At 41.4% G+C, this 23,180-nt stretch overlaps 1 protein-coding gene across 4 annotated transcripts in view; it reads right to left on the bottom strand.

Annotated features, from left to right (window-relative positions):
- The window catches only part of atp8b4 (ATPase phospholipid transporting 8B4), a 246,700-nt gene that overhangs the window by 180,695 nt on the left and 42,825 nt on the right, over nucleotides 1-23,180 (bottom strand). The window contains exon 1 of one of the 4 annotated variants that reach the window (XM_043677406.1): nucleotides 18,436-18,694. The exons of the other annotated variants lie outside the window; for them this stretch is intronic. The gene's annotated coding sequence lies outside the window, so the exon portion shown is untranslated. Of the gene's footprint in view, nucleotides 1-18,435; nucleotides 18,695-23,180 lie in introns of those variants that run through there. 4 annotated transcript variants of the gene reach the window in all.

The following is a 23,180-nucleotide window of genomic DNA, read 5'->3' as shown; positions in this document are numbered from 1 at the left end:
AAAAGTACATAGATTCACAAGTGAAAAACCCAAGTGTCTGTGCACCAGACTCCTTTATTTTCATGCGAGTTGTTTATTAAGCTGGAATTCAGTCAGATTGGCAATAAGGATTTTATAGTTAGTAATTTTTTTTAAAAAGTCTTAATATCAGGATATGGATCTTACTGGTACTGACTGCCCTTGAGAATGTGCTAGTAGGCAGCCTTCTTCAACCACTGTAATTGTCAACACCCACAGAATTGCTAAGCAGGGAATTCTATGACATTGACCCAGCTATGATTTATGTCCATCACAATGGTGTGTAATTTGGAAGGGGAACTGAAAGCACCAGTATTCCCGTCCACCTCTGTCCTTGGTCTTTCTGGTGGCAAGGACTGCACATTCAGGAAATGTGGTCAAAGAGAAACATCAGGTGAAGAGTCAAAAATGATTACTGCCAGATTTCCTATTCGCGACCCATGTGTTAAGATTTCAGCTGATGTTGTTAGTGGACAAGTCAGACATCTAGAATGATAGTTCACTTGTTTTAATTTTAACAGAGTGGTGTCACATTAAAACACAAGCACAAAGTGCTGCATGTTTTCTTTAACAATAAAACAGAAGCTTATCGGCAAAAAAAATGATAAAATAGAATAAATGAGATTGTCTACATATGGCACACAGTAAAAGTATAATCCCATTAATTGCTAAACTCCCCTTTATAAATTAAAAAGGAAAAAAATAAACAAATACACAAAATACCACTTGCACAGTAACCACACCAGAGTCTCCATTTCTTGGTTCACAAAGGTTTAAATCACTTGGTGAAATTGACTTTGACTGGAATTGCAGACTTTTTTTTTCCTGGAGTTATTCATGCACCTGAGCTTAAGTGCACTCGGCTTTAAGTAAACTCTTTATGCTTTTATTCTGGATTAGTGGTGCTGGAAAAGCACAGCCGTTCAGGCAGCATCCGAGGAGCAGTAAAATCGATGTTTCGGGCAAAAGCCCTTCATCAGGAAGAAGGGGAAATGAGGAAACTGTTGAAGCCCACATTGATGCCCTGGGGTTAAAGTGTTCTGAGGTGGAAGATGAGGCGTTCTTCCTCCAGACGTCGGTTGGTGAGGGAGCGGCGGTGAAGGAGGCCCAGGACCTCCATGTCCTCAGCAGAGTGGGAGGGGGAGTTGAAATGTTGGGCCACAGGGCGGTGTGGTTGATTGGTGCTCTTCATGCTTTTATCCTAGCACTCTTGGTTTGGGACGAATTCTAAAGCTTTATTCAAAGGCATTCTAGTTTCAATCTACCCTTCCTTCTCAAGACCTCCAGTCTATGCAGCCATCTTCATTGAAGGCTTCACAGGACTGCTCAAAACTCAAAATAAAATTAAACAAAACCATTTTCTCTCTCTAAGCTGTGAGTGCTTCCCTTAATGTAAAAGCAAGCTTGGCCCGACTTTCTAAGTTGGTTCTTATTTAACTTGTTCAGTTGTAAAACTCTTCCAATGTTCTGAAAAGCCCATTAATTCTAATGCTTGTCCTCAAAATCTGTATTAACAGAAATCACTTTGACTGTAGCAATACCTAGCCATTAATTATTAACTTTAGACACACAGAAAACCCACATTACTAACTCAAATGTCTAAAATCCTGAGTTACAATAAGCGATATTAAAAAATATACATAAAGTACACAGTTTACACCTACAGTGACCCAAACCCCTCCCCCCTTCATTTTACCTACTCAAATCTACTTAGTTGGACACCCAATAATGTAGGATCAAATTAATCCCAATGCTAAGTACCACTCGTTTGCAAAACTAACTATCCTGGCTTCTCTGTGAGGAACATAAACTAACACAGGGTACAGGAAAACTGTTTTGTGTCAGTACAAAATGCTGTGGAAGGAAAAAGCATAAATAGTAACTAAAATTGATTGTGATCATAATCTTTGAAATATGGGCATGGATAAAATGTTTCAAGCTGAGAATGCTAATATCTTAAATCAAACTAAAATTCAAGGCTCAATCAATTAAAGCTACTGGGTAGAGTAGGGAACAGGAGAAAGATTACAAATTCTTCATACATCGGCGATGAAGATTGTCTGCATTCCATTTTTCATATCTGGTGGTCACCAATAATACACTGACATAAGAAGTTCTTTAGCTAAATATTTTAATCATTGAAAAATCAATATAGACTCTGCTACAGGGTACATGAGTGCCTCACACTGTTCAGTGCTTTGGTGTGTGATTCCTGTTACAATGCAGTACTGAGATCACCACGTTGAGTTTTAGAAAGGCTTTAATTAAATCAAGATTACAGTCCCCCAGTAACTGAGAAAATTTCAGACTTGAGATTCTTCCTTTGAGATAGGTATGAAATTTCAGTTTAGAAACAACTTTTTTCAAATAGCAAGGGAGCAATAGCAATCCCTTCTTAATTTTGAAGTCATCTTTTGGCGCTTACGCTTTCTTCCTAATTCTAAATTAAATGTCAGCACTGACCATACAGTATCAGATCATTTGTGCTCACCTGTGGCAAATTTCTATTTATAGCACAAGTACAGATATAACACAAGGTTAGCTTTTCCCAGAAAAAAAAACGCCCCTAATTGAAACTTACATTAAAAAAACACTTCTGAAAGTTCAAGGACAGAATGTGGCTTCTTGAAGCAACTGTGTTCAATATATTCTCTTCCAATGCTGAAGTGATCATATGACTGATGTCATTGATTCTTCAACAGAAAAGAATTTTAGGTTTTCACTAAAAGCAGGGAGCGAGCAATGGCCAATCATTCATTTGTGCCAAAGTGTTACTACATAAAAGTATAAGCAAAACACTGCAGATGCTGGAGAAACTCAGCCAGTCTGACAGCATCCATGGAGACAGAAACAGAGTTAACATTTCAAGTCCAGGATAACTCTTCTGGATGTAGTGATTGGAAGGTTCGTTTTCAGACCTTTCATCACCATATCAGGTAACATCATCAGCGAGCCTCTTGGAAGTGACAGCCAGACTACTCAGACCTCTTGGCATCATAGTAGCCCGCAAACCCATCAATACACTAAAACAGCAGCTAATGAACTTGAAAGACCCTATACAGACAACAAGCAAAACTAATGTCATTTACAAAATACCTTACAAGGACTGCAACAAATACTACATTGGACAAACAAGCAGAAAACTAGCCACCAGGATACTTGAACATCAACTAGCCACAAAAACAACATGACCCACTCTCACTAGTATCCTTACATACAGATGAGGAAGGACATCACTTCGACTGGGACAACACATCCATCTTAGGACAAGCCAAACAGAGACACACACGAAAATTCCTAGAAGCAAGGCATTCCAACCGGAACTCTTATCAACAAACACATTAAGTTAGACCCCCATCTACCACCCCCTGAGAAAAAGAACAGGAAATGATGTCGCCACAGGAAATGACAACACCAAATGCAAGGAAACCTAAACACATAAGTAGAAAGCGGGTCATGTCACCAGTGCTTCATCTGGAGGTTCACTGATGATGTTGCCTGGTGTGGTGAGGAAATGTCTGAAAATGAACCTTCCAGCTCAGCGAGCAAATGTACATCCAGAACCTCAAGCTTTGAGCTACAAATCTTCTCACACCTCAAAACTATTATCACAGCCTATTAACTTACACTGATCTTTCATGGATGTTGCTGTGACCCTGTCCCTCTGCTTGAAAATTGTCACACAATGCTGTACAGCCAACCAGTGTGGAGATTCACAATGTTTATACTTTGCAAAAGAAAAGGAATAGAAATATGAACAACAATCTTCTCTCTCCCCCATCCATTTGTTGAGAAAGTGTTTAGGATCAACAGAGCACTATGCCCAAATGCAGCTGGCAAAGCCTAAAACAGAATATTTAAACATGACTAACCTTAAAGCCCAGATTACATTAGGGACTGCTTCTTTCCAACTTACATTCAAAATAATCGCTGTGACTGCATACAAAGAGGCTCCACAAGCACTTAAATATTTGCAAAGTTCCTGCTGACAAGCATTCAGACGGAGTGGAAATCCAATTAATGCTAACATCTGGGGTGGCATGGTGGCTCAATGGCACTATTGCCTCACAACACCAGAGATTTGGGTTCCATTCCAGCCATGGATGACTGTCTGTGTGGAATTTGCACATTCTCCCAGTGTCTGTGTGGGTTTCCTTTCGGTGCTCTGGTTTCTTCCCACAGTCCAAAGATGTGCAGGTTAGATGGATTGGCCATGCTAAATTGCCCCACAGCATTCAGGGAGGTGCAGGCTAGGAGCATTAGTCATGGGAAACGCTCTTCCGGAGGGTCAGTGTGGACTTGATAGACCAAATGGCCTGCTGCCAAACTGTAGGGATTCTATGATTCTATCTGTGAGTTTAATGTTCTATCTATGGGTTGATGTTTCTTCAGGAACTGGTCCTATTGAACAATTCCACCTACTTTTAACATGGAGAAACATGTCAAGGTGCTTCATGTGTGGCCAGCAGGAAGGAAACGATACAGAATCACAGCATGGTTACAGTACAGGAGGCCATTCAGCCTGTAGGGTCTATGCCAGCTCTCAACAAGACTGATGCAGCCAATTCCCCAACCTATTCCCCACAGCTCTTCATTTCTTTTTCCTGTTCAGAAAATTACTCAATTCTCATTTGAAAACATCTATTGAATGTGTCCACCGTAGCCTCAGGCACTGCATTCCAGATCCTAGCCTCCCTATGTAAAACTGCTTTTGCTTATGTTGATGTAGCTTCTTTTGCCAATTGTCTTAAACTGGTGTCTCCAGTTCTCACCAACAGGAACAGGTTTGCTCTGACTATTCTGTCCAGACCCCTCATGATTCTGAATACTTTGATGAAATCTCTTAATCTTCGCTTCTCCAAAAAGAAAAGCCCCACATTCTCCAATCTACAGAGTAGCTGAAGTTCCTCCTCCCTAGAACCATCCTTGACAGTCTCCTCTGGACCTTCTTTAATGGCTGCACATCCTTTCGAAGGAATAAATATTGAGCAGGGTCATTTTGAAGAGGAGTTTCAGGCTTTGGGAGGTGGGGGGGGGGGGAAAATGGGCAGAAGATTGGGTTTCGAGGTGCACTCAAGTTAGGATGGAACATGAATGGGCAAGGAACTGACAGACAAGAACAGAATTTGAAACAATGCAATTGTAGATACAGAGTCAGTGAAAATCCCCAACGGCAGATGCATTGGCAAGAAGAGGAGATGATACATGGGATGTGATGCCGATGACAGATCAATGAATAAATGTGTTTTTTAAAATATTCATTCACAGAATGTGGGGGTGTTCAGCATTTAATTGCCCAGAGAGCAGTTAAAAATTATCGTTTCGAAGCTTCGAAGACTAACATAGGCAGTTGAGCAATTGGATGATGCAGATAGTGATGAATATGTCAGTGGAGTGAAGATTAAAATGGAGAGGGGTAATATTGAGGAGTAGATCCTACAATCATGGCTGTGGAAAAGGAGGCCATTCAACCCACAGTTGCTGCTTGGCCTGCCAATAAGGGTTGAGTTGGCATTAATGAGTGACTTAGTTTGGAGAAAGTTGGAATAGGAGGGAAATGCCCTGGGATTTGGGCTGGAGAGGGTTGGTAAATTAATGGTACGGTAGGCTAGGGCAGAGGACAGTTAGATGGAAGCCAGCTCAGGTAAAGGTGGCAGATTTCCTTTCCTAGTCTATAAAAGCATCATTTCAGTGATGGATTGGATGTGGAATTTGGATCTTATCTCCAAGTTAAACACAACTCAGCTAAAACGTTGTTTTACCGTGAACTAGCAATGAGAAGGAAAGTGGAGTCAGTAGCGATGGTGAGAAGTGTCTGATTAGTATGATGGAGAATGATTTCAGTCCAGCAAACAAAAGCGTATAATGTCCTGGATTTTCCATCACTCATGTCAGAGAGACAAACAGTAACATTTATGGAGCTAAGCCACATATGGGTGAAGCACAGCGTCATCAGTACATGTCTAAACACTAATCCGCTCTTCAGGGACAGTGTTATTGAGGAGAAAGGTGTAGTTGAAGTTTTAAACTGACTGAAAGATATTGGTAAACTCAGCAACAACCATAATTGGTCTGTAGGTTTCATTACAAATCAGCAGATGCAGTGTGACCTCAAAATGGTATTTAGCAATCACCAGCAGCGCTGAGCTGCTGTATTGCCCCAGATTTAACTCGTATCCTGAGCAGCCCTTGGTGTCTGGGCCAAGCCAAGGCTTGATATTCCCATGTTGCACACCTACCATGCCAACTACCTTTTCCAAAAGATGACTATTGAAGCACATGAGGAGAAATTATTACAGATAAGTACAGAGATGGATTGAATGGTGGAGATGAATGGTCTGCTATTCCGAGCCCCTGGAATGGGTGAATATAAGGATGACACAAAGGGTAGTCATAATAAATGGGTGTAGTCAGTCAAAATTCTATTAATGTTTTCGACCAGAATCATTTCCATATGGTAGTGCTCTGAGGAACCGTCAGACAGAAGAGATTTCAGCAGAGTCCTGAGAATGATGGGCAGCACGGTGGCTCAGTGGTTAGCACTGCTATCTCACAGCGCCAGGGACACAGGTTTAATTCCAGCCTTGGGCGATTGTCTGTGTGGAGTTTGCAAGTTCTCTCCATGTTTGTGTGGGTTTCCTCCCACAATCCAAAGATGTGTAGGTTAGGTGAATTGGCCATGCTAAATTGCCCATAATGTTCGGGGATGTGTAGCTTAGGTGCATTAGTCAGGTGTAAATATAGGGTAGGGGAATGGGTTGGGTGGGTTACTCTGAGGAGGGGGAGTCAATGTGGACTTGTCGGGCCGCAGGGCCTGTTTCCACACTGTAGGGATTCCATGAATGAGCATGGGGTCCTATCAGAACATCAGCAAGGAAAAAGTTAAATTTTCGCAAAAGCTAAAAGGGCGGTGAATGGGCTTTTAGAGAATGGAATCTTGAAGAGAAAATTAATGTTGTAAAGAAGTGAGAGGTTGACAGCTCGTTTTGTAAACTGACCATAGCGGTCAACAAAAACTTGAGCAGTTGACAGATTCCATCAGGGGTCTGGAAGGCACTGAATGGGTTAATGCTTCAGCAAATGCAGTGACAGCACCCACTGGAATGACACCACGAGGACTTGGTCCAAGACTCAAATAGGATGTCGTGGGAGTCACCCCTAAGGTAAGGTCCTCCCAACGGTCTTCGCTGTAATGTAGTCTTTTCTTCGTAACCTATAAATAGCTGCAGGGAAGCAACAAACACCATCCTGTTTAACTTTACATGACTTTTCTTAGACTAGAAGGTGGTTGCTTTCAAACACAGAAGCTGAATCATGCAAGTCTTGAAAGAACTCTCATACTGAGAAGATACAAACTGCAACACACAACAAATTACAAATTAGATGCCATTCCACGCTGATTTCAACAAAAAAAGACAGAGAAAGTAAGTATGTTTTCTTTTTGGAAATGAAAGTCTTCCACAATCCAAGTTCAGCATTGGCTGCTGGACGGTGAATTCTGGAATTCCCTCCCTAATTACCCCAACTTCTTTAAAATTCCCCTTTAAAGCCAAGCTGTTTGCCCAAGCTTCGGTCACTTGTTTTGAAGCCTCCTTCTTGGGCTCGGAATCAAATTTGGTGCGATTAGAATCCTGTCAACTAGCTCGGGACATCTTATATCCTAAAGGTGTTGTGAAAGTGCAAGCTCTTGTCACAAGTCTCATGTTGGAGAAGGGAAATGCACTTTGTGGATTTCAGAACGTTGTTTTAAGATCAGCATCAGATGTCTGATTTACTTTGTGTTGTTCAAACGCAGACAGTCCAAACTAAGAAGCTGACGTGCTTGGGAAAAGAATTTCAATGTTTCACTTGTAGCCACAACTTCCAATAAAACAGTCACTGTGATCCCACCCAACAGTGGGATGGTCAATTGTTGGATAGCTGTATCTAAAATAGTGGAAGATCAACTTTTTTTTTTTAAAAAAAAGGATGAATGGCATCTCCCTGTAAACTGCTCAAAGAAATCATGCACATACATGTGCCATGGGCATTCAGAGCACTTTGTAGCTGATTAATAATTTTGAAAAGTCGCCATATCAAGCAGGATCCAACAAACACCAGTCAATAAGCCACCCATATGGTCAATTAACAGAGTCATTTCAGGGATAAATGCTGGGTGGACACTAAGATGGTACCCCAGCTTTACTTTGGGAAGTCACAAGATCTTTCACATCCACCTGATGAGAGAGACAGCACCTCATTTTAACCTCTCATCCAAAACTAGCATCTCTGCCAGGGAAACATTACCAGATTACATATTCAATTCTCCAAATCAGAAGGTGATGAATTCAAGCTCCAATTCACAGGTACTGCCATCACTTAAATCTGATTGCCTCTTCAGACACTGTTGTCAGAAATGTTTGACAAACTTCCATGTCACTACAACACAATTTGCAAATTGTGAAGCTCTTTACCTACATAAAATTCTCGGATAAGCAGATTGTATTTAGCAATGTTTGGTCTAGCCTCTCAATGACTGTCTTACAAAATTATGAGCAGCATGGATAGGATAAATAGACAAAGTCTTTTCCCTAGGGCCGCGGAGTCCAGAACTAGAGGGCATAGGTTTAGGGTGAGAGGGGAAAGATATAAAAAAGACCTAAGAGACAACTTTTTCACACAGAAGGTGGTACACGTATGGAATGAGCTGCCAGAGGAAGTGGTGGAAGCTGGTACAATTGCAACATTTAAAAGGCATTTGAATGGGTATATGAATATGGGCCAGGTGCTGGCAGGTGGGACTAGATTGGGTGGGATATCTGGTCAGCCTGGATGGGTTGGACCGAAGGGTCTGTTTCCATGTTGTACATCTCTATGACTCTATGACTGCATGCCCAACGTAGTTGACTCTTAATTACTATCTCAAGCAGCCTCACAAGCTGCAAACTGCTACGAAGAACCATAAGATTGAAGCCAGATGGACCACCTAGCAACAAACTAGGCACTGGACGTAAAGATACACCCAACCCAGTCATCCATGGAGAGTCTTCCTCATGAACAGAGGTTTCCAACCTTTTTCTCATCAAGGCACATCGATGAGGCAGACAATTCCACAACACAGCCATATCTTTCTTTCAGCATGCTCACTGTCCAGAAGTCTACACATTATGACTTTGGAAGCTTGCATGTGTGCATTTGAAATGGAGTGTTTGGTGCCTGCAGGTACTGCCTTCAATAACACACACTGAAGCTCCAGAGGAGATCAAAAGTAGGGGCATGGCCTCAACAGGTAAAACAATACTGCTTCTCAAAACTTCCATAGCACACTGCACCCCTTGTGCACCAGACTGGTTAAAAATCACTGATCTTGAGATGTGTGTTAAATTTGGAGAGCTGTTCCACAGACTGTGAAGCAACACAGCAGACTGAGAAAGTAACACCTACAGAATTATATTACAGTGTCATACACTCTCCATCACTAACCCCAGGTATGTCTTGTCCTGCTGATATGACACACACATACACACACTCAGAAGGCTTTTGCCCACAGAATGCTTTACATTGACTCTGGATTACATGAAGTCTCAGAGCATCCCAGAGCTGGTTATTGTTGACAGTTAATCGTTCTGACAATAATACCCTGTATCACTCAACAGGGGATCCCTGATTTACAAATGTCTGACTTATGAACGCCTGTATTTATGAACTCTGTCCCACATGGGCGGCGGCGGCGGCGGGGGGGAGGTGGAGGATACTTTAAAGACTCAACATACATTGTTTGTACACACGAGGGCTGTTTAATGCTGTCCTGCATTGTGTTCTGAACTGTCTACAAAATTAATTTGTGAACGGACTCCAGAACGGAACCTATTCACAGCCTGGGGATTGCCTGTAACTCTCCATTGTCAGTGAAGTGGCAGAGGGATAACTGTCAATTTGAAACAATGGGAGTAAAGGCAAAACCTTCCAGCTGCTGCAGTCAGAGCGAGCACAAAGAAAGACTAGGAGCTCAGTCATCTCAGGCCCAGGACGCTCCTGTAGGAGTTCCTCAGGGTATCCACCTTCAGCTGCTTCATCAATAATAACCCCTGTTAATCAAAAATGTTTGAAATGAGGATATTCACCATCATTGGCACAGTGTTCAGTACAGTTCACACTCCTGATGAATGATAAATAAGTGTGTCTACATTAAATATTCACTCCTGCCAACCCTCAAGCACAGTGGCTACAATGTGTATCATCTACAAGGCACAGTGCAACATCTCACTGAAGATTCTTCAACAGTGCCTCTTCGACCTGCAACCTCCACTGCTGTGAGGGAAGGTAGGGCAGCTGGTGCAGGGACCAGTACAGCTCCTACTCCCAAGTCACACTCAGTCCTGACTTGGAAATATATTGGTGGATTAAAAGCCTGGAACCTCTCCCACAAAATAACAGTGGGAGTACCGTCATCATGTACATTGCAGCAGTCAAAAAAGCACCTCACCCATGCTGTTAATATGGTAAACCCAATAAGTAAACTCTGCTGTTAAACTGACTGCAGCAGCATCATTAGGTTAGCAGCAGGGTCTATCCAGGCTGCAACGGAGTTAGAAATAGGAACTGTTCCAAAGACCACGTAACTTTATTGAGATAGGACTATTCGATAAACTTTTATGGATTTATTTTTCCGGCTTTATTTTCAGTTTAGTTTTAGGGTTTTTAAATGGTGCTGGAGAGTGGTAACACTAAACAACTCTTTTCACCGTGTTTGTAATAAATACAAATGACAATAAATCAAACCAAATCAAGTACTTAAAATAAGGCAGAATGGTTTCCTGTTAGAATTATCAATATAGCAATTCAACTTCTTGCAACAAAAACAAGCTTGAATTTATTTTCACATTGAGAAAACTTCTGCACCAAACTATAATTTTGAACCCATTGTCAACGAAATAGAAGGAGTTAGATATGTCACAATTCAGTGCACAGAATTCCTGCAGTCTCTATCCAGGAGATGCATATACTTGATCACATTTTTACAATAATACTGATCACCAGTCTTTTTGTCACTCACACATTCATGCATTGCTAAACTATTTTAATTTTTAATTATATACGCTAATGCTTTTGGCTTTAGCCACAGGATTTTGAGTAACACAAAATTCTAGTTCCCACGGAAAACCAAGTTACATTCTTCAAAAAATATACTGTAATCAGGAACTGACTGTGAGCAAGGCCACAAACAGTTTACATGTGTAAATCAGAATGAACATTTAACCCCTGCTTCAAGGGTTTGTTGGGTATCTCACACGAGGTAGCAAATGGATGCACTTGCACACTCCCACCACATGCTCCCTCACACACACAGACATACATGCACACACCCTTACAGTCTCACACATGCCCTCACATTCACACACACTCACATTCACACAAACACACATACTCCCTCATTTTATTCACTCACTCTGCCCCACTCATACATAAACACACCCTGTCCCTCAAGACACCCTTCTTCACCCACATACTTCCTCACTCACACACCTTCCCTCATTCACTCTCACACACACACACACCCTCCCTCCCTCACACTCACCCTCCCTCTCACATACACACACACCTTCCCTCACACACATGGTAACTCATTTGGGAGACTTTGAAAACCCATTGCACTGATCCACCTACTGGCCAGATGATCAAACTACAATGAGACACTGAATGTGAAAACTGCTGTATCAACATTTCCCACTCAATTTGCAAAGGTCATTGTTGACATCAAGCTGTGACAACATGAAATTAAGGAAGCGACAAAAAGAGCATAATCGATGCAAGATTTTTAACAAGTGGATTGGGTGAGGATTTAAATCCAATGCAAGGTACTAAAATACACTTTTATAGCAGAATTTGACAACATTCAAACAATTATCCTGAGAAATTGAAGGTCAGGACATGACAAGAAAAACTAAGAGTTGTTGGCCAAAGATATAAATTCAGTAGCCTCAAATTGTACATGTGAGAGAAAGGATTCAAGAATTGGAGCAAGTTAGTCAAATTTGTTCTCCTCACAGGCCCCAAGCTCAGTATCATTGTTTGAGGAATTGTGTCCCATAATTCCAAGGAATGTTTCAAAACTTGATTTTTGGAGACACTGAGTGTGAGGAATCAGCCAAAATCCCAAGCCAGCACAAACATTCTATCCCAAAGCAAGTCATAAACTTGATTTCTCAAACTAATATGGATCATTGAGGTTACTTTCCACCCTTGGCTGTGTTATCCTGCCATTTAAGTAGACAACATGTCTGCCCATCAAAAGGAATCAAAGCCAAATTTCCACTTAAAGGCCAATGTAATGCATCAATAGTTTATGGAAAGCATTACACAGGGAGTGAAAGAATGGGAAGCTATTGCAACCATCTCAATTCCAATCCCGTCAGCAAATTGGCTTAAAATCAAACTGGTTAACTAATAATAGCCAATGTCATGATGTGGGAATGCAGCAATTTTTGAGCTGCTCAGCATTAAATCAAAGTGGCAGTATTCCAAACTGAAAGAAAAAGCATGGTATCCCATTCAAACTGGAAATCTGAACTGTGTATCCAAGCAACTATTACATTTCGTATGTGACTTTCACAGAGGAAAAATACTGGGTCATAATCAACTTCTTCATCTCGGTTCTGAAGAGGTGCCATTGACCTGACTCGACTTCAATTGTTCATCAAGAACCTGCAGGCCATCACTTGCTGCCTATCATGCTTGTCAGATTGGTTAAGTCAATAACTAAAGCAAAAGCTAGGATTGCTTACCAGTCAGAAATATATCTGAAATAAAATTAGAGGTTTGACTATCAATTGGTTATCACAAGCACTAAAATAGCCAACCACTGAGAGTGATGTCAACCTTAAGCATAAGGAGATCTTTGCTTTAAGGGACCTGACTGTTCATCCGAGTATTAAACTGCATTAGAGCAAATGGATGGTGACAATTGTTCAAAAGATGCAGGAAAGGCAAGAATTCTCCTGAAAGAAAAGTCATTGACTCCTGTAACCAACTATCCATGATATGATGCCGGTCTGTACAGAGGTTCATCTCTTGCTCTGGAGCAGCATATTGCTCAACTTAAACAACTGAACAAATGATCAATGGTTTGCCAAAAATTACCTTCTGAAATGCTCAAGAATCAAGGCCAGGTAAGACAGCAATAACGGAGCAACACACAATGCTATGCCGGTTTGGAATCTTACCTAGATTAGGGTCACATCACAGCTGCACTTCAATATTTATCTACAAGCATATCAAAATTTCTGTGACAGATCTACTCTCATTCATTAATTCTACCTCAGAAAATACTGATCTGTGGAATTCCGTCTCATGTTTATTGAAATACAACAGCAAGTTCAAATAATTACAGTCCAAGATTCTCACTGATCATCCATAGGAACTTTGGATTTTCACCAAGTCTTGCTGCGGTCTGAGCAAGATCAAACTCAGTAAAAATTCAATTTTTGCCATGTGGTAATAACTTCTGCTTGCATCTTGTAGCAACTCCAGCCAGAAAACCTGCTGTCATGTTATGTCATGTTCGGCTGTCTTGCCCCACGTCTACTGAAGCTCATCTGCTTAATACCTGTAACATCCATCATCCCACTGCGTCTAGCGACCATTCCTGCTCCTGCCCTTCATTCTGTCTTCTAGAGGAGAGCTCTGGTAGCTTCTCAGCTTTGATCAATTGGTTAAAACACTGAAACTAAGAGTCCTTAGAATTCATGAAATGTTAGAGTCACAAGAGTCAATAGAGATGTACAGCATGGAAACAGACTCTTCGGTCCAACCTGTCCAGATGTCCCAAACCAATCTAGTCCCACCTGCCAGCACCCGGCCCATAACCCTCCAAACTCTTCCTATTCATATTACCCATCCAAATGCCTTTTAAATGTTGCAATTGTACTAGGTGGAGACTTTAACCCGAAACCATTGTAGTTTAACGGACCCCTTATCTTGTACCCTCTGCCGTGGCAAAATCTGTAAATATCCTTCAGTTCACAATGAATAGATATTTTTTCCCAGTTTGCTTTTTCACTGACTGTTTTATGAGCAGCTAAGGGGAAACAGGGAAGATGACGGAGGAAGAGAAAGAGAGAGAGAGAGATGGGGGGGGGGCAGTGGGGGTGCGGGAGAGAGAAAGAAAGAGAGAGAGAGAAGAGTCTTCCAATTCTGTCTTACAAATCACTCCTTTGTTCTCCCACCAAAAAGTGTTTCCTTGAATTGAAGTTCACTATATATTCCCATGTCTGGCATCATTTTTTTTCAAGCTGAATAATCTGCAGGCAGTTTTTAATCGCAAAATATGAAACTTCCAGAAAGGTGAAAATTAAAAATAGATGAGGGTTTCTTCACAGCTGACTGAGTTTTATTATATTTTGATACATTGTTAATTTACACTCCGAGTGGCTTCCTTTCTCTCATCTGGTCAAATGACCATTGTGGCCATCTTAAATCTGTGTTTTCTCCTTTTTTAAATTCAAATGACGGAAGTTGAAAATTGATGATCATATTTTACCATTATTGTGACTAATATTTGACTGTCAATGATATCAGTATTTCAGAAGTATAGTTGGCTGACAGTACAGAACTTGAATATTGCTGAAAAAAAGACATATTTACTGAAACTTGCACACATCCGGATAATTCACGAGAATACCAAGTTAAGGAGAAATTGGTTTCAGAAGTACGTTTTCAGCAATTAAGTGCTTTAGAATGTCCTATGGTGGTAAAAGGTGTTGTATAAATGCAAGCTTTTTCCTTCATTCCACTAATTCAGTGCATTAGCTGGCTTCTATCTCAACTCGTTTATTCATACCAGAGCACCGAGTTTAAAAAAAAACTCCTTGGAACTGCAACATCAACAGAAATTGCTGGAGAAACTCAGCAGTTCTGACAGCATTTGTGGAGAGAAAGCAGAGCTAACGTTTTGAGTTCAGGTGACCCTTCTTCAGAACCTCCTTCGAATTGAACTAACTGAAGAGTGGAAGATTGTGATGCTGGAAAGGTACAGCCAGTCAGGCAGCATCCGAGGAGCAGGAGAATTCGACGTTTCGAGCATAAGCCCTTCATCAGGAATGAGATAAGCCTCATTTCTAGGAAGGGCTTATGCTCGAAATGTTTACTCTCCTGCTCCACGGATGCTGCCTGACCTGCTGTGCTTTTCCAGCATCACGATCTTCCACTCTGATCTCCAGTATCTGCGGTCCTCACTTTCTCCTAACCAAAGAGTGGTTTTCATAACAGAGTATGTTATAAGCTGTTACAATTATTATTCTGTTACATCAACAACTTATCAGATGTTATATTTTCATGTCTCATCATAGATGAATATTGTGCAACTTCTATCACATCTATGTAGTTCATCATTAGCGAAAACAATATAAAGTAGGTTCACATGGATACAGAACCATTGTCATTACAATTGCCTCCAGGTGAATCGAGCAATGAATCACCATTAAAGATACTGAGACATTGTTTCCATACTCAACGTGCATGTCGCACAACCGTCTGAAGAATAATGGGTTCGATTTGGAACCTGAAAACAAAACAAGCCAAAGTTTTGTCACTGCAAATATGGATGGCCATGCAGAGAAAGTGAAATCCATCCAGCAACATTATAATCGGCACCTAAGGCACAGTTATGTTTTTCAATGAGCAAGACCAATCAAACGTTGATCATTACAATTGCCCTAACAACTAGTTTAACCGACCTAAGTTGGCTTAGGTCAGATAATTTTGAGTTTGTTATTTTTCTCATTTGTTTATGATTTGCCATTTGTAGCTTTGGGAGCCAAGACCCTGGATGTAATTTCATTATTGTATGGTCTGTTTGGTGAGGGAGTGAACGCTGTACGGTTATGATCTTGCCATTCCCAGCTTAGCAGAATTACAAGGGGGAATACAGAAATGGGATACTAATCATTTCCAGGTTAGGGTCATTTTGAGAAGGGCAATTAAAATGAATCAAATTCTGATATAGTACATAGTTGTCCAATTACCATTATTTCCAGCTATTACATGCGCACAATGGCTGACATTTGTGATTCTTCTGTGAAATGGCTGTCACCTCAACAGCAGCTGGTGCACATCAAAATAACCCCTGATAAGTGATGCGTCTTGGCAAATTTATAAGCAGCTATATTAATGCAAACCAGGAAAACAGAGGTTTCATTCTGTTCTTTCTGCATATCTAATAATCACCATCATATAGAACTACCACTTTAACTACCGCTTACTCCTCAGTCAAGATTAGAGTGGTGCTGGAAAAGCACAGCAGGTCAGGCAGCATCCGAGGAGCAGGAGAATTGACGTTTCAGGCAAAAGCCCTTCATCAGGTATGAAGGGCTTTTGCCCGAAACGTCGATTCTCCTGCTTCTTGGATGCTGCCTGACCTGCTGTGCTTTTCCAGCACCACTCTAATCTTGACTCTGATCTCCAGCATCTGCAGTCCTCACTTTTGCCTCGCTTACTCCTTAGTCCACATATGGAATGGAGTTTTGAATTGAGGTGGGTAATGTCACTGCCTCGGAGCCAAAAGCTGCAGATTCAAGTGCTACTCCAGGATTTGGTGACAAAGGAAGGCATATCCATTATGTAGCCATACAGGTTAAGTAATAAATATTTTTAACACACACTTCAGTGAAATGAGCGTGGATGAGACTTTTGGGTCAACTACATGACATAACAAAATGGGAACCTCCACCATCATTCTCCACAACTTCAGGCCACAAGGCGCATGTAATTTTGTTTTACCACAGCCTTGGAGGCCGGTTGTACTGGCTGACTGGTGAGGGTCAGATTGGTGCTGACAATGTGGGTTCAATCCCACTTCTGACTGGGGTAGACTGTCTCTTCGCCCTCGCCATGGTGCAGATGGTGGTGCTCTGGTCCTGACTTGCCCATAGACTAACAGCAGAAGCAAAGATACAGTATTTTGTGTGTCATCAAAATACAGGAAACCCGGGTGTGCTGAATGTTCTGGGGGATGTTTCCTCACCACAATTCGATGAGTCATTTAACAAATTGAAAGACCTCAGAGAACTTCCAACAGGTTCGTTTGAAGACTAAACTTCAAGTAGGACTCTGCATGAGTTTAATTTAATTTGACAGTTGAAGTAAATTAAAAAAAAGCAAGTCTTAGAAATCAAAAAAAGTCTCACCATGATGGGTATTAGTCAAGAATAATTTGATAGCAGGTATTCCCAAACTGAACTCCTTTACAATATATACATAGAACTTCAAACTTACGTGCTGAAGCAGCCATCTTAATTAATTTTAACAGTTCAAATAAAATGTTTTCTAAATATATGAGCTAAGAAAGCGAGACAACACAGCGACAAAATACAACTTGATATCCAACTGTTTAAACAAATCAATGAAATGCAATATTCCAGTTAAAAATCACACCAATTAAAAACCAGTTTAGTGCACGGCTTCCGTCCAATCAGGTGCAGCTGCAGTTGTGATTTCTGCAACTTTTTGAAGTAATTCCATCAGCAAGATAATACTGCGCTTCGATCTGCTTTCAGTTGATCTAAACACACATACTAAATCCTGAAAACTAAAGGAATAATCTTACCTGGGATTATTGGTTCAAACAATAAACTCCTAATATGGCACTGCCTAAATGTAAAACCATGCTGATGCAGTTTACTCATTTCAGTCCATGTTATGTTGAACATCTCCAACTCAAGGGTGGCTCAGTGGTTAGCACTGCTGCCTCACGGCACCAAGGACCCAGGGTTCAATTCCATGCTCAGGTGACTGTCTGTATGAACACACTGCCCATGTATGTGTGGGTTTGCTCTGGGTGCTTCAGTTTCCTCCCACAGCCCAAAGATGCGCAGGTTACATTTATTACCCATATGTCCGAGGATATGAAAGCTAGGTGGGTTAGCTACGGGAAATGCAGGGTTACGGGGTTAGGGTGGGTCTGGTTCGAGTGCTTGTTTCCACACTATGACTCTAACTCTGGACTGGACATGGAATAGATTTATCCAGGAAATGTCAGCCAATTTAAAACCTTGTCTAACCCTACCAGTCACCCTCCTCCATCTCCACCCAACCCCACACCTCAAAAGCCTCCCGACCATCCACCATGACTGCCCATGACCCAAGCAGGTACTCCAGCTACTCTCTCCTTTTACTCACCTACACTCACTCACCAAAGCCTGGGGGCTAACTGTTGTCCTGCTGTTTACAGAACCACAGCGAGAGCTTTGGTGACTTCATTTTCACAAGTCACCAAATTGCTGACCTCAGTCAGTTCCACTTCCAGATTTGAATCACTGCAAAAGTCAAACTGATTGTGATGGAGATACAAAACTAAATAAACAAAATTATTTAAATCTGCTTTAAGGTTACTCTTGCATTTGGAATCCTCTTTCATTCTGGGACTTGGGGCAATTTAATTACCTACTCGAATCCAAATATACGCGTATTGATTCGAAGTTTGGTTGATCTAGGAAGCATTTAGTCGACACAGAGACATCCTGCATGAGTAGCAAATAAATGGATCTTCTGTTGTGCTAGACAATATGCAAAATATTGCAGTTGTTGGTTGGGTAAAATAAAAATGCAAAATTGTGGAAATAGCGGTATGGAGACTTATACAATTCAAACAGGATGAGACAGAATCGATGCAGGGAGGACGTTCCCGATGGTGGGTGCATCCAGAACCAGGGGTCACAGTCTGAGGATTCAGGGTAGACCATTTGGGACAGAGATGAGGAGACATTTCTTCACCCAAAGAGTGGTGAGCCTGTGGGATTCATTACCGCAAGAAGTAGTTGATGATAAAACCATGAATGTATTCAAGAAACTGCTAGATACAGCACTTGGGACAAATGGGAACAAGGATTATGGGGAGAAAGCAGGATTGAGTTATTGAGTTGGACAATCAGCCATGATCGTGACGAATGGCACACCAGGCTTGAAGGGCCGAATGGCCTCCTCGTGCTCCTATTTTCTATATTTCTATGTATCTGTGGAGAAAGAGATACATGTTTTCAGGTCAATGACCTTTCTCCAGAACTGCAAAGTGTTAGAGGCATAACCGTTTTGAAAAATAGCAACATTTACAGTACAGGAAACTGCCATTCAGCACACCATTTCTATTCTGGTTGACAAATAACCATCCAGCTTAATCCTACTTCCCAGCTCTTGGTCTTCAGGCCTGTAGTTTGCAACTTTTCAAGGAGCGTACCTTAACTTTGTTTTTAAAACCTCTTGGCAGAGTGTTCGTGACCCTCCCAACCTCAATGAAAAAATTCTCAACACTCCTGCTAATCCTTCTGAAAATTATTTAAAGACTATTACCTTGGTTTCTCCCTTTCTAATAGGAAGGATCTAATGGAAATAGATCCTTCCAATCCACTCGGTCTAGGCCCCTCAGCTTTGTACACCTCAATCTTTGTTCAAAACATGTCAACCTAATGAATCTTTCCACAGAGCTAAAATTCTCCGTTCTTACAAGTCTCCTGTGTACTTGAGAATGTACAATCACATCCTTCCTGTAATGTGGTGCCCACAATTATATGCAATACTCTAGCTATGGCTTAACTGGTATTGTACACGGTTTGAGCATTACGTCCCTGCTCTTATACTCTAGGCATCCGAGGAGCAGGAGAGTCGATGCTCCAGGCATAAGCCCTTCATCAAGAATGGTGATGGTGGAAAGGGACTGAGAGATAAATGCCCTACCTCACACTTGTCCAGATCAAATTCCATTGGCTCATTTTTATTTGACCATTCGATGTCAGAAAGCTGGGAGGATTAGGACATGGTATTAAAACAACAAGCACCAGAAATCCAGGGTTACGCCTGAGGGCTGAATGGGAATGCTCACTAATGTGGTCACCCAATCTGCATTTGACACAAATGCATACAAATAAATTGCTGTTTCGCCTGCAAGAGTGTGGGCTGAAATGAAAAGGTTGACATTTGATCACCTGGGCTTGCACTGGAAGGGGGATGGGTGTTGGAGGAGGAGGAAAAGGAAACCAGGGCATCAAAGAAAGCTCAATCCCTTACCAATACTGCAAGGGGAAGAGAGGAGGTGGTGTGTTTGGTGGCAGCATCGTTGTGGATGTGGCCGAAAATGATCCGTTGAATATGGTGCGTTGCAGAGGAGAAGCCGAGGATGAGTGGAATCTTGCTGCATTTCTGAGAGGAACAGCTGGTGCCAAGTGGGCAAGGGTTAAAGAGCCAATCAAGTGTAACGGTGGGGAATCCAGTTGAGAAAAATGAAAATTTTTTTTTTACCAGAAACATCAACACACAGGGGCATTGTCAGAGAACCGATGCAACAAGAGTGAAGAAACTGGGAGAATGGAATAACATTCTAGAAATGATTAGGTCAGACATGATGCGGTCATGACGTGGAGGTGTTGGACTGGGGTGGACAAAGTCAAAAATCACACAACACCAGGTTACAGTCCAACAGGTTTATTTGAAACCCCAAATTTTCAGAGTGCTGCTCCTTCAGGACAGTAACCTGGTGTCATGTGATTTTTGATGATGAGATCAGACAAACCAAAAGTACTGAGAACAAAAAGAGAAGGGATGCAAGTAGAACAGAAATAAAGAATACGCATTTCTAGTGAATAGATAGCAGTAAAGATATTTAGACACAAATTGCCTGGTCTCAGGTCATTGAGAACCAGACATACTACAAAAAATTGGAGTTGGGATTCTCTGAAAGTTTCGACACATGGACCTATGGGGAATTGTCCAGGAAGTTTCAACTTCCAAATGGATGATTCCCAGCAGCCTGTATAACAGTCTCAGTCTCTGGGCTTGAGATGTGGGCCACATCCACATGGATAACCACACCCTTGATAATTACCCAGGAATCTAAAACCTGATCTAACAAATCCAAGTGTCATCCCACACGCACAAACCTCTAATTACTACCTCACCTCCCCCTCCAAACCCAACTGGGCAGTGTTAGACAGTATTGCCATTGACCAGAAATTTCACGCAGTCGTTAATGGTCACTCAATGAAACAACGATTTTGATAAGAAGGTGCTCATATAACTGTGCTTCTCTTTTTCACAGTTAAAGATCACACAATACCCGGTTATAGTCCAAACTTTGGATTTACAAACTTTCGGAGCACTGCTCCTTCATCAGGTAGCAAGATCTAAGTGTCACACAATACTGTGCAATATTGATCAAATCTAGGTTGCTGTTAAGTTTTTAATCACCTAGAATGGGGATGCAGGTTTTGAGTGATTAATATGTAAATCCCAGAACTTCTTTCAAGTCACACTCCCGAGATAACTTAAGGTTTTATACACACAAAAAAGTGACGTCTCAGCTCAGAGAATGCATTAAAGGAGTGAGGTTAAAGTCTGTCTGAATTCTAATTTTGTGTCAGACTGGTTCTATTTCCAAAGTAGGAATTTGTAAAATGTCACATGGACTGACTGCCTGCAGATTGTGTGCTTTTTGAACAAAATAGAATGTATCTGCCAATATAAATCTGCAAATGCAAATTCACCCCATAAATGCGTGTGTGTGTGCGCGCACGAGCGAGAGAGAGAGAGAGAGAGAGTGTGTGAGTGAGAAAGAGAGACAGAGGAAGAGGAGAGAGGAGAGAAAGAAAGGGAGAGAGCAAAAATAAGTGATTAAAGACTTAACAACAATCTAGATTTGCTTAATACTTCTCATCAGTTGCATGACACTTTGATCTTTTACTATAAATTCTGTGGCCTATAACCCTGCCCCACCAGCTACCTGAGGAAGGATTTCCAAATAAACCTGTTGGACTATAACCTGTTGTTGTGTGATGATTAATTTTGTTCACCCCAGTCCAACACTGGTCCCTCCATATCATCTTTTTTCCACAAAAACAGTCAAAGGAAGGACACGATTCACTATTAATGGAGGTGATGTCTTGATTAATTAGTTCCCATCGCAATATGAATGTTTGCTGCAAGTTCCCCATTCTTCACTTCTTGATTCACTTCCTATTGTCCGTAATTTCCAGTAAAGGTCAGAGAAACAGAATATTTCGGCAAACAATCAGTCAACCCTTCACTTAACCAGAAATATCTGTTAAATGTGCAACTTATAACTCAAATTACATATTTATTTGCACAGGCAGCAGTTCAATAGCACTTGAAGTTTCATTTTCTGAAATTCTCTACTGAAATGCCTTGGACATTTTTTTTCCTACAGATAAACCACCATCTCATTAACCGTGTTTTTATTTCCTCACTAATGTCTGGAAGGTCTTTTGGAATATCACTTACACTAAACATCTACATAAGCAGCAGGCTATTGGCTTGATAAATCAACCAAAACATCGAAACACAGAAGATAGGAGCAGGAGGAGGCCATTCGGCCCTTCAAACCTGCTGTGCCATTCATTACGATCATGGCTGATCATCCAATTCAATAACCTAATCCTGCTTTCTCCCCATAACCTTTGACCCCATTCACCCTAAGTGCTATATGCAGCTGCCTCTTGAATACATTCAATGCTTTGGCATCAACTACTTTCTGTGGTAATGAATTCTACAGGCTCACCACTCTGTGGGTGAAGAAATGTCTCATCGCCATCCCAAATGGCCCACCCCGAATCTTCAGACTGTGACCCGTGGCTCTGGACGCACCCACCATTGGAACATCCTCCCTGCATCTATCCTGTCTAGTCCTGTTAGAATTTTATAAGTCTCTATGGGATCCCTCCTCACTCGTCTGAACTCCAGTGAAAACAATCCTGACCTAATCAATCTCTCCTCATCTGTCAGTCCTGCTATCTCTGGAATCACAGACTTGTTACAAAGTACAAGGCCACCATTTGGTCCATCATGTCTTTTCCATTTCTCGGAACATTTTGACTCAGTACTGAATTGCTGACTTGTCTGGTAATCTGCATGTTGCTTCTGTTTAAATAATTCTTCTTGAAGGCCTCAGTTGAACCTGTCTCCTCCACATTTCCAGACAGTGCATTCCAAATCCAGACTACTCCCCAATAAATATTCATCCCAACTTGCATTTGTTTCTTTTTCATAACAATTTAAAATGGTGGCCTCCAGTACTCGAACCTTCTGAACAGTTTCTCCCTGCCTGCTCTGTCTGGGCCCCTCATGAGTTTCAAAACTTACATCAGATCTTATCTCAGCCTTCCCCTCTCCAAGGCAAACAGCCC

This window comes from Chiloscyllium plagiosum, chromosome 36 (genome assembly GCF_004010195.1).
Source record: "Chiloscyllium plagiosum isolate BGI_BamShark_2017 chromosome 36, ASM401019v2, whole genome shotgun sequence".
In the NCBI taxonomy this organism is placed as follows: domain Eukaryota; kingdom Metazoa; phylum Chordata; class Chondrichthyes; order Orectolobiformes; family Hemiscylliidae; genus Chiloscyllium; species Chiloscyllium plagiosum.
Note: the sequence above shows the minus strand (reverse complement) of the source record. Positions and strands in the feature narration are given on the sequence as shown.